Raw genomic sequence first — 12,728 nt, forward strand, 5'->3', positions numbered from 1 at the left:
AGGTAGAGGTAGAGGTAGATTATATGGGATTGTAGAGGAATAAGGGGTACATTCTGGCTGTGGTATTCAGGAAAGCTGCTTATTCATTTCTTCTTTCAACACATTTCAATCTAGCATATGTTCCAAACACCATTCTGCAGTATGGAGAATCAGTGATGAACAAGATAGACTCACTTTGTCCTCATGGAATTTATATATTGATCGAGATAGATTGTTAATGCAGAAATGAATGAAGACCAATGAAAATAATGAGAATAAGCAAAGGATATTGGTTCAGCGCTTGCTATAGTAAAGGGAGTGAGCCACCATCATCACTTGCATCTGGCAGAGACTCAAAGGCAGAGGAGTGGGAAAGCTTTATAAGAGAGAAAAAAGGTAGTCTTCAGGCCATTGGCATGGGGAAGCTGTAGGCAGGCTAATAGAAGTGGACGCCCTATGTGATTGGTTAGAGGCGTATATTTGGCTTTCTCCGGTTGGCCCTAAGTTAGAAGCAGGTCAGAAGTTAGGGAAGTTGGGGCGCCTGGGTGGCTCAGTTGGTTAAGCGACTGCCTTCGGCTCAGGTCATGGTCCTGGAGTCCCAGGATCGAGTCCCGCATCGGGCTCCCTGCTCAGCAGGGAGTCTGCTTCTCCCTTTGACCCTCCCCCTCTCATGCTCTCTCTCTATCTCATTCTCTCTCTCAAATAAATAAAGTCTTAAAAAAAAAAAAAAAAAGAAGTTAGGGAAGCTGTTAGCTAATCAAATCCTGGACATTTGGGGCCAGTTTGTTACAAGGGATATTGTTTGGCTTCCTGGAACAGTTGTTAGAGATAGTAGTCAGACTTTCTATGAGTCCAATTTGTAGGTAATAGGTTGGCTTCCTGGGCTCGTTGCTGTAGGTCGTGGGTCAGAATTCTATTTTTACATATGATCTAGTCACTGTCTATTTGTATATTTCATCTTTAAACAGGGAAACAAAGGCTCTGAATAATACAAATAAGTGCAAAAGTAAAAACTCAGGGAGAGGAATAAAGTGTGATCAAGAAGAGGGAAGGAACTTATTTTAGACAGGGTAGTTAGAGAAGTCTCCTCTGAAAAAAGTAACATTTGGGCAGAAACTTGAATTTTGTGAAGGAAAAAGCTGTGAGGGGTTTGGGAGGTAAATGGAGGAGGGAGAAGAATGTCTCTGGTGGAGGGCAAGGCAGGTGTAAAGGCTCAGAGGTGGGAATGAGCTTGAAGTGCTTGAGGGACAGCAAAAAGCCCAGGGTAGGGAGGCAATGAGCATAGAGAGCGCTAAGGACAGTGAATATAGTTTAGAGAGAGATGGGGGTCGGGGGCTGGGATGTTAGTGTCCCACAGGTCTTCTAGACCCTACTCTGAGGTTATCAAATGTCACCCACAGTGAGATGAGCGAATTGCTAAATATCGGTTTGGCCACCATGTGGGACATAGTAAGTATGCTGTCAAATGTGGAAGCAGGAATAATTAGAAAGCTAATTGTGAGGACAATTTGAGCAGAATAAGACTGAGAGGAAAGATGGGAAGACCGGTTTAATGTGAAGGAGTGGTGTGAGCAAAATTAGAATCAATGAAGAGATATTTATGACAGGAGAGTGGAGAGGAATTCCCTTGTGTTCTGGGCAGGGGGGTGGCTGAAACATGGAGACTGTAATCTGAGGCAAAATCGCATGAAGCATAGGTTTTGTTAATTAGGAAATAAGTATCTGTTGTGAGAATAATATAATTAACATTATAGTTTAGGACGTTTATTTCTTTGTGGTTGCACAGTGGGTGAGGGAAATGGAGCTTGTTAGTAGGAACACTGGTGCTGTGAAGTTATCTGTGTATCAGATATTCCTGACTTAGTGGAAACAGAAAGAACCCAGGGAAGTGATGATTTTTGTTGTTGTTTCAAGAATTCTGAAGAATGAAGAAATAATTGCACTGCATGGGATCAACACAACTTCATATGGTTCTGAATGATGCAAGAGTTGTTGAGGCAACATTTGGCCCGGAAGATACAATGCCGCTGCCAAAGGCCAGGAAGGTCTAAAAAACTTCACCTCACACAAAGAAAGCCTGTGGTACGAGGCATTGTACAGAAGGTAGAGTTCAGTTTCAAAGCACATTATTGTTTCTATTCTGTCTTTTTCTCTATGCATCTTTAAATAGATAAGTTGGGACTGCATATAAAATTTTGAGTCTTATTCTTCTCAGGCAATATTAGAATTTTCCTCTGGCATCAAACTGCTGGTAAGCATAATTTTCCAGAATATTCACGTATTTGTACATAAGCTTTTGCTAATATTTCAAATTATTCCCCTATGAAATATTACTAGAAGAGAGATGAATGCATCATTTCTAGTTACTTTTGTTCCTAGTAGTTCTTGCATTAACCTTGAGATGGTAGGAAATTCAGGACCTGTAGAGTCTTTTATTATTCCTTTCAAATGCAAATGTGAGAAGTTTGACATGAATTATAGAAGCACATCAATGGCTGACACAGAATAATAGTGATCACTTGAGTGACTACTGATTTGTACCAGGGTTTTCATACATTATCTACTGAGGTCCTCAAAGCAGTCCTATGAGACAACTGTTTTTATTCTTGCTTTGCAAGTATGAAAACTGAGGCCATGAGGGTTGTTACCTCAAGGTCTTCAAACCCCTGCATTTGACTCCAGAGTCTATGCTCTTAATCTGACCAGATGGACAAACAAAACTAACTAGACAATAACCTGAATGGGTCAATCCTTGCTATTCCTGGGCTTCACCCTTCACCTCATGAAGGAGTCACTGTCATCTTAAACCCCTCTTCTATCTTCCGTTTGGTCTTAAACATGCTGCTGAAATGGGTTTCCTATAATTTCTTTCCCAACGGTTCCCTCTGCTTCCACATTTTCCTGTATTAACCTAATGATGGTAACTACAATGTTAGATCTTGCTGTAATACATTTAAGGTTGCATTAACATAGCTCATAGTTCATTCTCTTACGTAAATTAAATAGTTATGAAGTAATGATTTTGTTGTCATCATAATTTTGTATGTATAAAAGACCCTGAAGAACAAAATATTTTTCCTTGTGACCCTTACGAGACCTTGACCCCCAGATACTTCTCTTTACCCCTCTTGCTAAACCTAAATTGTCCACTGAACTGGCTACTGAGCTGCTACTTTCTGGTACACTGCCCTGCCCCCTGGTCAGCACAGCCCATTTCCCTGAGCCTTCTGAGAATTTGAACAGCAAACAATTCTTAGAATAATATTGGTTGGGTTTTCTCCTCTCATAAAAGATTTTCTACAGGTATTTTTAAGGACCTACTATTCAACTCAACTGACCCGACTGACATTTAAAGTTACTTGTTTTAGCCACAGTTTTAGAAAACCATGTAATTTGTTATCTTACAATCTCATGCCTCGATAACAATATCTAATAGTAAGATCATTTACTCAGCAATTACCCAGTACCAGACTCTGAGCCCTTTTGATAAACCAAGTCATTTACTTCTTAGAAGAAATGCGTGAGATACAATTATGATCCCGTTTTAAAAATAATGAAACTGAAGCATAGTTTAAGTGACTTCCCAAAGTCACACACATCATAAACAGTGGAGTGCAATTCCTAATCCAGTTGTACTTGACCCCAAACCTTGGATTTCTAAGCTCTACAGAGCTCGTGTCTGCCTAGGCAAGCCACCCTTAAAACAACTACAGATTCAAGCCCACTGTGCAATTCAGTTACATTTAATTGTTTGTTATGTAACTCGGTGCTTAAATTCATAGTAAAATTTCCTGTTTGATCAATGAGTTATGATTATATTTCAGATCTGTCTTCTATTGGCACACCTTACTCGTAGAATACTTTTCGTAAAAGCAAGTGTGACTGCAATATCTTTTCACAAATAAAAGCAAAGGAAAGCACTTTACAAAGGCCACTGATTTGTATTTCAGTTATACCTTTGGAGACCACAGGGCAGTGCTCAAACACATCTCTTTTATAGTCTGAAAGCATGAAATTATGTTACTTATTTAAGTTTTCTAAAAAATCTTCAAGATAGCTTGAAAGTGAATTTGTCTAAATGATATTTTTTTCTGGATGACTTTTATTAAAAGATCATTTTATTGATACTTTTCATAAATGTCATCATTAAACAATTATAGGAGCCACTTGTTTGGCTATTTGTTTGTTTATACTAAGATTGAGGCAAATGACCAGCAAAAGCTGAGCTGGTGAAGAACCCCGCACCTGTGAGATCTTACTGTCTGCCAAGTCTTTAAGATTTGAAGGGCAGCTTTAAATAAATTTCTTGCTATTTCCCAAAGATGATTGGACTACTCTGTGCCATCTGCTGAGGATGTTTTAGGTGGCAAATTCTCCAACGGAGTCCTTATCTCAGATACCTTATTTTGTTCAGTTTTTTTTTTTTTTTGGCATGTAATACTGCCATCACTAAAGTCCAACAAAATCACCGCAGTCCTATTAATTTGCTGTGCTATCATTCTGGGGATGGGTTTGTATCAAAGTTATTTGGGTAAGAGTGAATATTTTAAATGGGCAGAGAGCAAAGAGTTGGCATCTGTCTAAAATGTGAAAGGTTTTAATAGCTTTGGAGTCAATCCATTTCTTCAACGTTCTTTTTTAAGCTTTTATCTTAGTGGAGATACTGAATTGTACTCAGGTTATAGACAATTCACAAATATCAATGTTCATAACATTTTCATACTTTTTATCAAATCAATGCATGGTGAAAACATTCTTTCTGTATTTCTGTAGGAGAATCAAAATGCTTTGAATACTTTAGAGCTTAAATTTTAAAAAATTTTTAATTGAAGTATAGTTGGCATACAATATTATATTAGTTTTAGGCATACAATATGGTGATTCAACAATTATATACATTATACAGTGTTCACCACAATAAATGTAGTTACCATCTGTCACCATGCAAAGTTATTACAATATTATTGACTATATTCTCTATGCTGTACTTTTTATCCCTGTGATTTATTTATGTTATAATTGGAAGCTTGTCCCTCTTAGTCCCCTCTATCTATTTTATCCATCCCCCACATCCCTCCCCTCTGGCAACCACTAGTTCTCTGTACCTATGAGAGTAATTTTTTGTTTGTTTTTTTAGATTTCACATGTAAGTGAAATTATATGGCATTTATCTTTCTCTGTCTGACTTATTTCACTCAGCATAATACCCTCTAGGTCTATCCATGTTGTCACAAAGGGCAAGATTTCATTTTTTAATGGCTGAGTAATATTCCATTATATAAATATCTATATCTATAGCTGTCATTATGTATAACATTGTCTGTAACCATTCATCTATCAGTGGATACTTAGGTTGCTTCCCTATCTTTGCTAGTGTAAATAATGCTGCAATAAACAGGGGTATGTATGTATTTTTGGATTAGTGTTTTCATTTGGGGCGGTAAATACCCAGCAGTGGAATTACTGGATCATGTGGTATTTCTCTTTTTAATTTTTTGAGAAAATGCTATACTGTTCTCCACAGTGGCCGCATCAATTTGCATTCCTACCAAGAGTGCATGAGGGTTCTCTTTTCTCCGCATCCTAGCCAACACTTGTTATTTTTTGTTGTTTTTGATCCTAGTCCTTCTGACAGGTGTGAGGTGATACAGTGATATCTCATTGTGGTTTTGATTTGCATTTCCCTGATGATGAGTGATGTTGAGCATCTTTTCATGTGTCTGTTGGCCATCTGTGTGTGCTCTTTGGAAAAATGTCTATTCATGTCTTCTGTCCATTTTAAATTGGATTATTTGGTTTTTTTTGGTATATGTATAAGGGGGACTATACTTTTTTCAAGGAGGAATATATTTTCATGTTCCTTACTTTAATTCTAAAGAGGAACAAAGAGGAAGAGAAAAGTACTCTTTATTAGTTATTTACTTTATTAATGTAGCTATTCTTACAGAAAATGCTTTTATATAAGCTCAAAACAATCCTAGAGAAGAGGTAAAATTAGAAAACAGGTATTTAGAATTTTAGCTCAATACATATTTATCACACTAAGTGACACATAGTAGTCAACATTTAAAAAATATACCAAGCTCTTTTAAGGATTTTCCTAAATCCATTAAATACATTTTATTGAATTGTCAGTTTTCTAAGAGTTTATAATAAAGCAACATTTCCTGTTAGTGAGAAGATTGAACAGTTTGGAAGCATTAGAAGCCATGCCTACCTTCTTTTTTTTAAATTTTATTTTATTATGTTATGTTAATCACCATACATTACATCATTAGTGTTTAAAAAAAAATTTTTTTTATTGTTATGTTAATCCCCATACATTACATCATTAGTTTTAGATGTAGTGTTCCATGATTCATTGTTTGCGTATAACACCCAGTGCTCCATTCAATACGTGCCCTCTTTAATACCCATCACTGGGCTAACCCATCCCCCCACTCCCCATGCCTACCTTCTTAAAGTGTTTGATTTCAACCTTCCATCCAAATGAGTAGCATCTTGAGAAATGCTGGGCCAGCCATGGCCTGTTTGCCGTCCAGCCATTCCTAGCCTTTCTCTTACCTTGGCAGTAGGGATCAACACCTGCAGGCTGTTTTTTTCCAGGTGATGTTGGCTTCCACCTGGGCCTGGAAAATGGGACGATAGGTGGGAAATTACAGGGTATCCCCAGCCTGTTTTCTCCCCTGAGTGCCTACACCCTGATCTACCTCTGTCTGCTGCTCTGTCTCCTCGAGGAACCCCCTTTTCTGCCTGGCAGGCTCACTGTTGCTTCACCTGCTGTGGAGGGATTCTGATCCCTGGAAATGACTTCCCTTGTCTCCCCAGTCTAGGGGTGGCTCCTGGGTTGCCTCATTATCCCGTTTGACTTCTTTACCCCTCCAAACACCACTAAAACCCATGACTTAATTCTATTTTAAATATTTGAGTGTTTTCTCTCTCCCTGAACAGTCCCTGAACATTGTACTTGCCCCGGTGTAATGATGACTTTCAGAATTTTCTGTACTCTAGTATAGATGACAATCGCTTCCTTTGGTGCATACCAACTGTACTGGGTTGAATAGTTTTCTCTCCAAATTTGTGTTCACCTGGAATCCCAGAATGTGTCCTTATTTGGAAATAGGATCTTTGCAGATATTTTTAGTTAATATGAGGTCACACTGAATTAGGGAGGGCTCCAATCCAATGTCTGGTGTCCTTATACAAAAGCCATGTTACTATGGAGACAAAGATCAGAGTTCTATGTCTATAGGCCAAGAAACACCAAAATCACTGATAGTCATCAGAAGCTAGGATGGAGTCATGGAACAGATTGTCCCTCAAACTCCAGAAAGAACCAGCCTTGCCAACACAATTGATTGCAGACTTATGGCTTCCGGAAATGTAGGAGAATACATTTCTGTTGTTTAAAGCCACCTAATTTGTGGTTCTTTATTATAGCAGCCCTAGGAAATTAATATACCAACTATTTTAGCATTACTATTATTGTAATTCTTCTTTCCTAGTTTATGTTATTGTAATTCTTACTTCTTTCCTAACTTATGTTGCATGATTGGGACCAGGTAATTTGCATGGTTGATCTAATGAAAAGTAAGCAATGACCTTAGAAAGGAGTCCTGGCTTGATGAAATTCAGCCTCAGCCACATTAATATAAACCCATGCCAATTCAAATAATCTAATCTAAAAATGCACCAATTCTTTAAGAACAATGTTTTAAAAAATTATTTAATGATGTGTATAAAAATATGTAACATATCTGAAAGTTATGAAGCATCACTAGCCAAGAACCTATTTATAATTTATAAACTAGAACAGAGGTATGCAAATATTTTCTGTAGAGGACGAGATAGAAAATACTTAGGTTTTGTGGTTTTTTTTGTTGTGACTAGTCAACTCTGCCTTCGTAGCAGAAAAGCCACTATGTAAATACCTGTGTTCCAATAAAACTAAAAACAGGTGGCTGGCTAGATTTGACCTATGGTCATAGTTGATGACCCCTGAACTAGATCATTACCATTACAGCTCCTTACCCTTCCCTGCACCTTTGCTCTGAGCAGTAACTATTGTTCTGATTTTGATATTTACCATCCCTTTTAAAAGATATATTAGTCCATTTTGTTTATTTGCAGGCTTTATTAAAATTTCCTTTTAAAGAAAAATGTTCATGAGATCAATACCAATAATTCATGTATTGAGTAGGTCAGTCTTTTCACTGCTAAAAAATACGTTTTGCATGAATATTCCATGATTTTTCATTTCCTGTTGGACACTTGTTTGCTGTCTTTTTTTTTGTTGTTGTTGCTATTTCTAACGAAGTTGCCTGGTTTATCATACTCCTGTTGAGATGCACATGTGCAAAAATTTCTGTGGGTCATATACTTAGTATAAAATTGTTGAATGAGAAGGTATGCACATTTTCAACTTTATAAGAAATTCACAAATTGCTTTCTAAAGTGGTTATATCAGTTTACATCCATCCCATCAGAACTGTATAAGGATCCTCATGATTCTATATTGTTGCCAAAACAATATTGCTAGATTCTTATTTTTTGCCCATCTAGTGAATAAAAAATGATATCTTTATTTGGTCTTAATTTACATTTCCATGATTATTAATTAAGTCAAGAAACTTTCACTGACCTCTTATTTACTTTTCTGTGAAATTCCTTTATTTTTGTTTCTTTGTTTATATTTCTATTGACTCCTGTCTTTTCCTAATTGATTTGTAGGAATTCTTTATATATCATTGATCCTAATCCTTTATTAATTAAAATAATAGTACAAGGATTTGCCTTATGTAAATCTTGTTTAATGGGTTTTAGTAAGATTTATAAATCTATAATTTGAGTCTTACTTTTTTATTGGATTTAGTGCTAAAGAACCTTATATTTTTGTGGTCTGAGTAAATGAGATCTATGAAAGACATTCTGTTTGCTAGTAACAAACTAGCTTCTAGTAATGGAAAGGCGAAATTCTTTAAAAAATAGGATACAAATGAACAGTAAGAAGTATGAGTTATAGAGAAATGTATTGAACTTAAAATTTACAAGTTATACAATGTTTCACAATTGCAATTAATTTGTTTCTTATGCATGTGGGAGAATGGTTAGGAGAGAAGGAAGTTTCTAGAATAAGATTAAAATGCATTGCTTTAAATTAACTTAAAATTTAACCTTAGTCTGTGCTTTTTCATGTATTTCCTACAGTATCACAGGCTTATTTTTCCTGAGAATAATTAGATAAGTATAGCTCCATTTAAATATAGCACCGTAACATATAATGTTATGTTATAATGTATTTTATTTTTGTAACTCTACTGTAGCATACTGTCAGGAATATTAAATGTTATCATTGTTATTTTGGCAAATGAAAAATGTTTGCATGACATATTTGAGTTGGAGATCTGGAGACCCAGAGTTCTGGAGTCCTGATGTGTGTAATCAGACTTCCACTAAGGAATTACACAAAATTCCAGCTGAACAACTGTGAAACTTTTCTCTCTCTTCTCTTTCTTAAGTATTTATTAAGCCAAATCCCTACACAATTGTTCAAATAATAAATGTAATAAAATTAAAAATTGACCTTATCAAAATTATATTAGTTTCTAAATGTGATATCTTTTTGTGAAGATCAAATAAATAGACCATTTTCTGCCCAAAACTGTGATTGTATACTAGAGAGCAACTGCCTATTCATTTATGTCCCCAGCCTTAGTCAAATGAATTTCTGTAGATGAGGAGAGCAACTCAGTAAAATATATTTTTCTTAAGTGATTACTTGAAAACTTCAATTTATTTTCATGTTATTATATCATGATTTGATAGGAAATTTCATAGATTTGCCTTTTAACAAGCATCTTCCAATGCAAGCTGTCTTTACTTGGAACTATCCCTCTTTTATCCCTGTTCCTACAGCCTACATGTCTTGTAACCTTTATATTTGTTTGCCAAAAAGATATCTGCTATAAGAATTATTTCATAAATATTTGCTTATTATTTCAGTTGATTTATTAAAATCAGAAGTGTTATCTTTTAAAAACAAATCTATCTATATGACTTGAAATTTCTCTATTAACATACCCATCCAAAAACACCCAACAAATTATAAGTGCTTAATGAATTGCCACAAAGTCTATAACCACCATCCAGGTCAAAAACTGAATATTGCCAATGTTACACAATACTCTTTAATGCCCTCGCCCAATGTCTTTATTTCCTCTCCAAAAACAATCACAATCTTGGCCTTTAACACTATAGTTTAGTTTTGTCTTTATTAACTTTGGTATATTTATTAATTAGAATCATATGTTTGTTGTGTATTGTGTGGGCCTGGTTTTTGTTAATTAATATGTCTATGTGAAATACATTATATGTTAAAAAAAAGAAGAAGAAGATAGCAGGAGGGGGAGATGAACCATGAGAGATGATGGACTCTGAAAAACAAACTGAGGGTTCTAGAGGGGAGGGGGGTGGGAGGATGGGTTAGCCTGGTGATGGGTATTGAGGAGGGCACGTTCTGCATGGAGCACTGGGGGTTATGCACAAACAATGAATCATGGAACACTACATCAAAAACTACTGATGTAATGTATGGTGATTAACATAACATAATAATAAAAAAATATCTCTATGTGATTCATCCAAATTTTTGTGACTAACTATTCATTTCATATATTCTGTTATATGGATATATCACAATCTGTTCTACTTTTGGGGGGATATTTGGGTTGTTTCCAGTGTTTTGCTATCATGGACAATGCCAAAATGAACATTTTGTCCTGTCTCCTGCTGCACATACACTGCTGGGTCATAAGAGTGTGTATGTTCAACTTTGGTGGATAATGCCAAACAATTTTCTATAGTGGCTTTACCAATTTACACTTTTCCCAGCACTGTATAAGGGTTCCCATTTTTCCACATCATCGACAAAATTGGGTGCTATCAGCATTTTAAAATTCAGCCATTTTTGTGGATGGCTAATGGTCTTTTATTGTAGTTTTAGCTTTAATGTTTCAGATGAATAATGATGGTAAGAATAGGTTATGCACTTTTTCCCATATACATTGTTCATTTCGATATTCTCTTCTGAAGTTCCTCTACTAGTTTTTGTCCATTTTTAAATTCGGTTGTCTGAATTTATGGAATGGTTTTATATCTGGATTTGAGTAATTTGTTTTGTTATAACTGTTGCAGAGATTTTCTTCCACTCTGTGACTTGACTTTTCATTTCTTGGTGCTGTCTTTTGATATAAAGATGCTCTTAATTTCAACATCCAATTTAGCAATCTTTTCCATTATGGTTAGTGCTTTTATTTTGTCCCTGTTTAAGTATTTTCAAATTTTAAGGTCATAAAAATACTCTAAAAATATACTAAAGGCTTCTAAAAATATTCTAAAATATCCTAAGACTTCTTAAACTCTTTTATATTTTACATTTAGATTTACAGTCTACCTGAAACTATTTTTGTGGGTATGTTGAGTTTTATTTTTCTCCCTTGAGGATATCCACTTGATCTTGAGCCAGTTGTTGAAAGGGCCATCCTTTCCTCACTAATGTATAGTACCATCTTTGTCATATGTAAAGTGCATAAATATGAATCTGCTTTAGAATTATTTCTTTGGTTCCATTAGTTTATTTGTATGTCCTTGTGACCATATCACAATGCTCTCATTGCCATAACTTTACAATAAGTTTTAATATTGGCATTGTGAATCTTCTCAAATTGTTTTTTTCCCCCTCTAAGGGCATTTTGACTATTGTTGGCTCTTTGCTTTCATGAAATGTTTAGAATTAATTTATTTCCACAAAAAAGTATTAAAATATTCTTGGTGATTGCATTTAAGCCATAGATTCATTTAGCAGAAATTTACATCTTTTATACTGAGTTTTCCATCTATGGACACAATAATTTTTTCCATTTATTTAGATCTTGTAAAATTTCCCTGACTGTTATGTTTTTTTATGTAGAAGCCTTGCACATGTTTTGGTAGATTTATTTATGAATTTCTGGTATTTTTTTGTTGTCATTTTGTTTGTTTGCTTATTTATTTATTTATTTGAGAGAGAGAGAGTGAGAGAGAGACCACGTGAGCTGGGGGCAGGGGGCGGAGAGGGAGAGAATCTCAGCAGACTCCACACTGAGCATGGAGCCCTGTGCAAGGCTCCATCTCATGACCGTGAGCTAATGAGCTGAGCTGAAACCAAGAGTAGAATGCTTAACCAACTGAGCCACCTGGGTGCCTTGTAAATGATTCTTTTTAACTTTCATTTTCTATTGTTCATTGCTATCATATGGAAATGCTTTTCTATGTTAGTCATGTACCCAGCAAACTTTGTACATAATTTTTTAGCTCCAACAATTAAACTGTATATTCCTTTGTATTTTCTAAATATCCAATAAAGTTATTTCTGAGTAAGAACATTTTTTTCCATTTTTCCAGTATTTATTTTTCTTACATTACCACATGAGCCCCACTTGTGTCAGCTTCGTTAGGTTGTGTTTTTCAAGGATTTTGTCCACTTCATCTAAAATTTCTAAGTTATTGTTACGACTTTGTTTATAAAGTTCTCTTAAGGTCTTTTACATGTTGGTTGGATCTGTAGTGATGCTCCCCTGAGCTGTCTTGCTCTTTTTCTCAGTCTTGCTGTCTATTAATGCTAATTTGTCTTTTCATAGAAGTGAATTTAAGATTTGTTGATGATCTTTATGTTTTGTTTTCTATCTTAATTTTAGTTCTTTTAAAGTTCT

Source organism: Halichoerus grypus, chromosome 6 (genome assembly GCF_964656455.1).
Source record: "Halichoerus grypus chromosome 6, mHalGry1.hap1.1, whole genome shotgun sequence".
NCBI lineage: Eukaryota > Metazoa > Chordata > Mammalia > Carnivora > Phocidae > Halichoerus > Halichoerus grypus.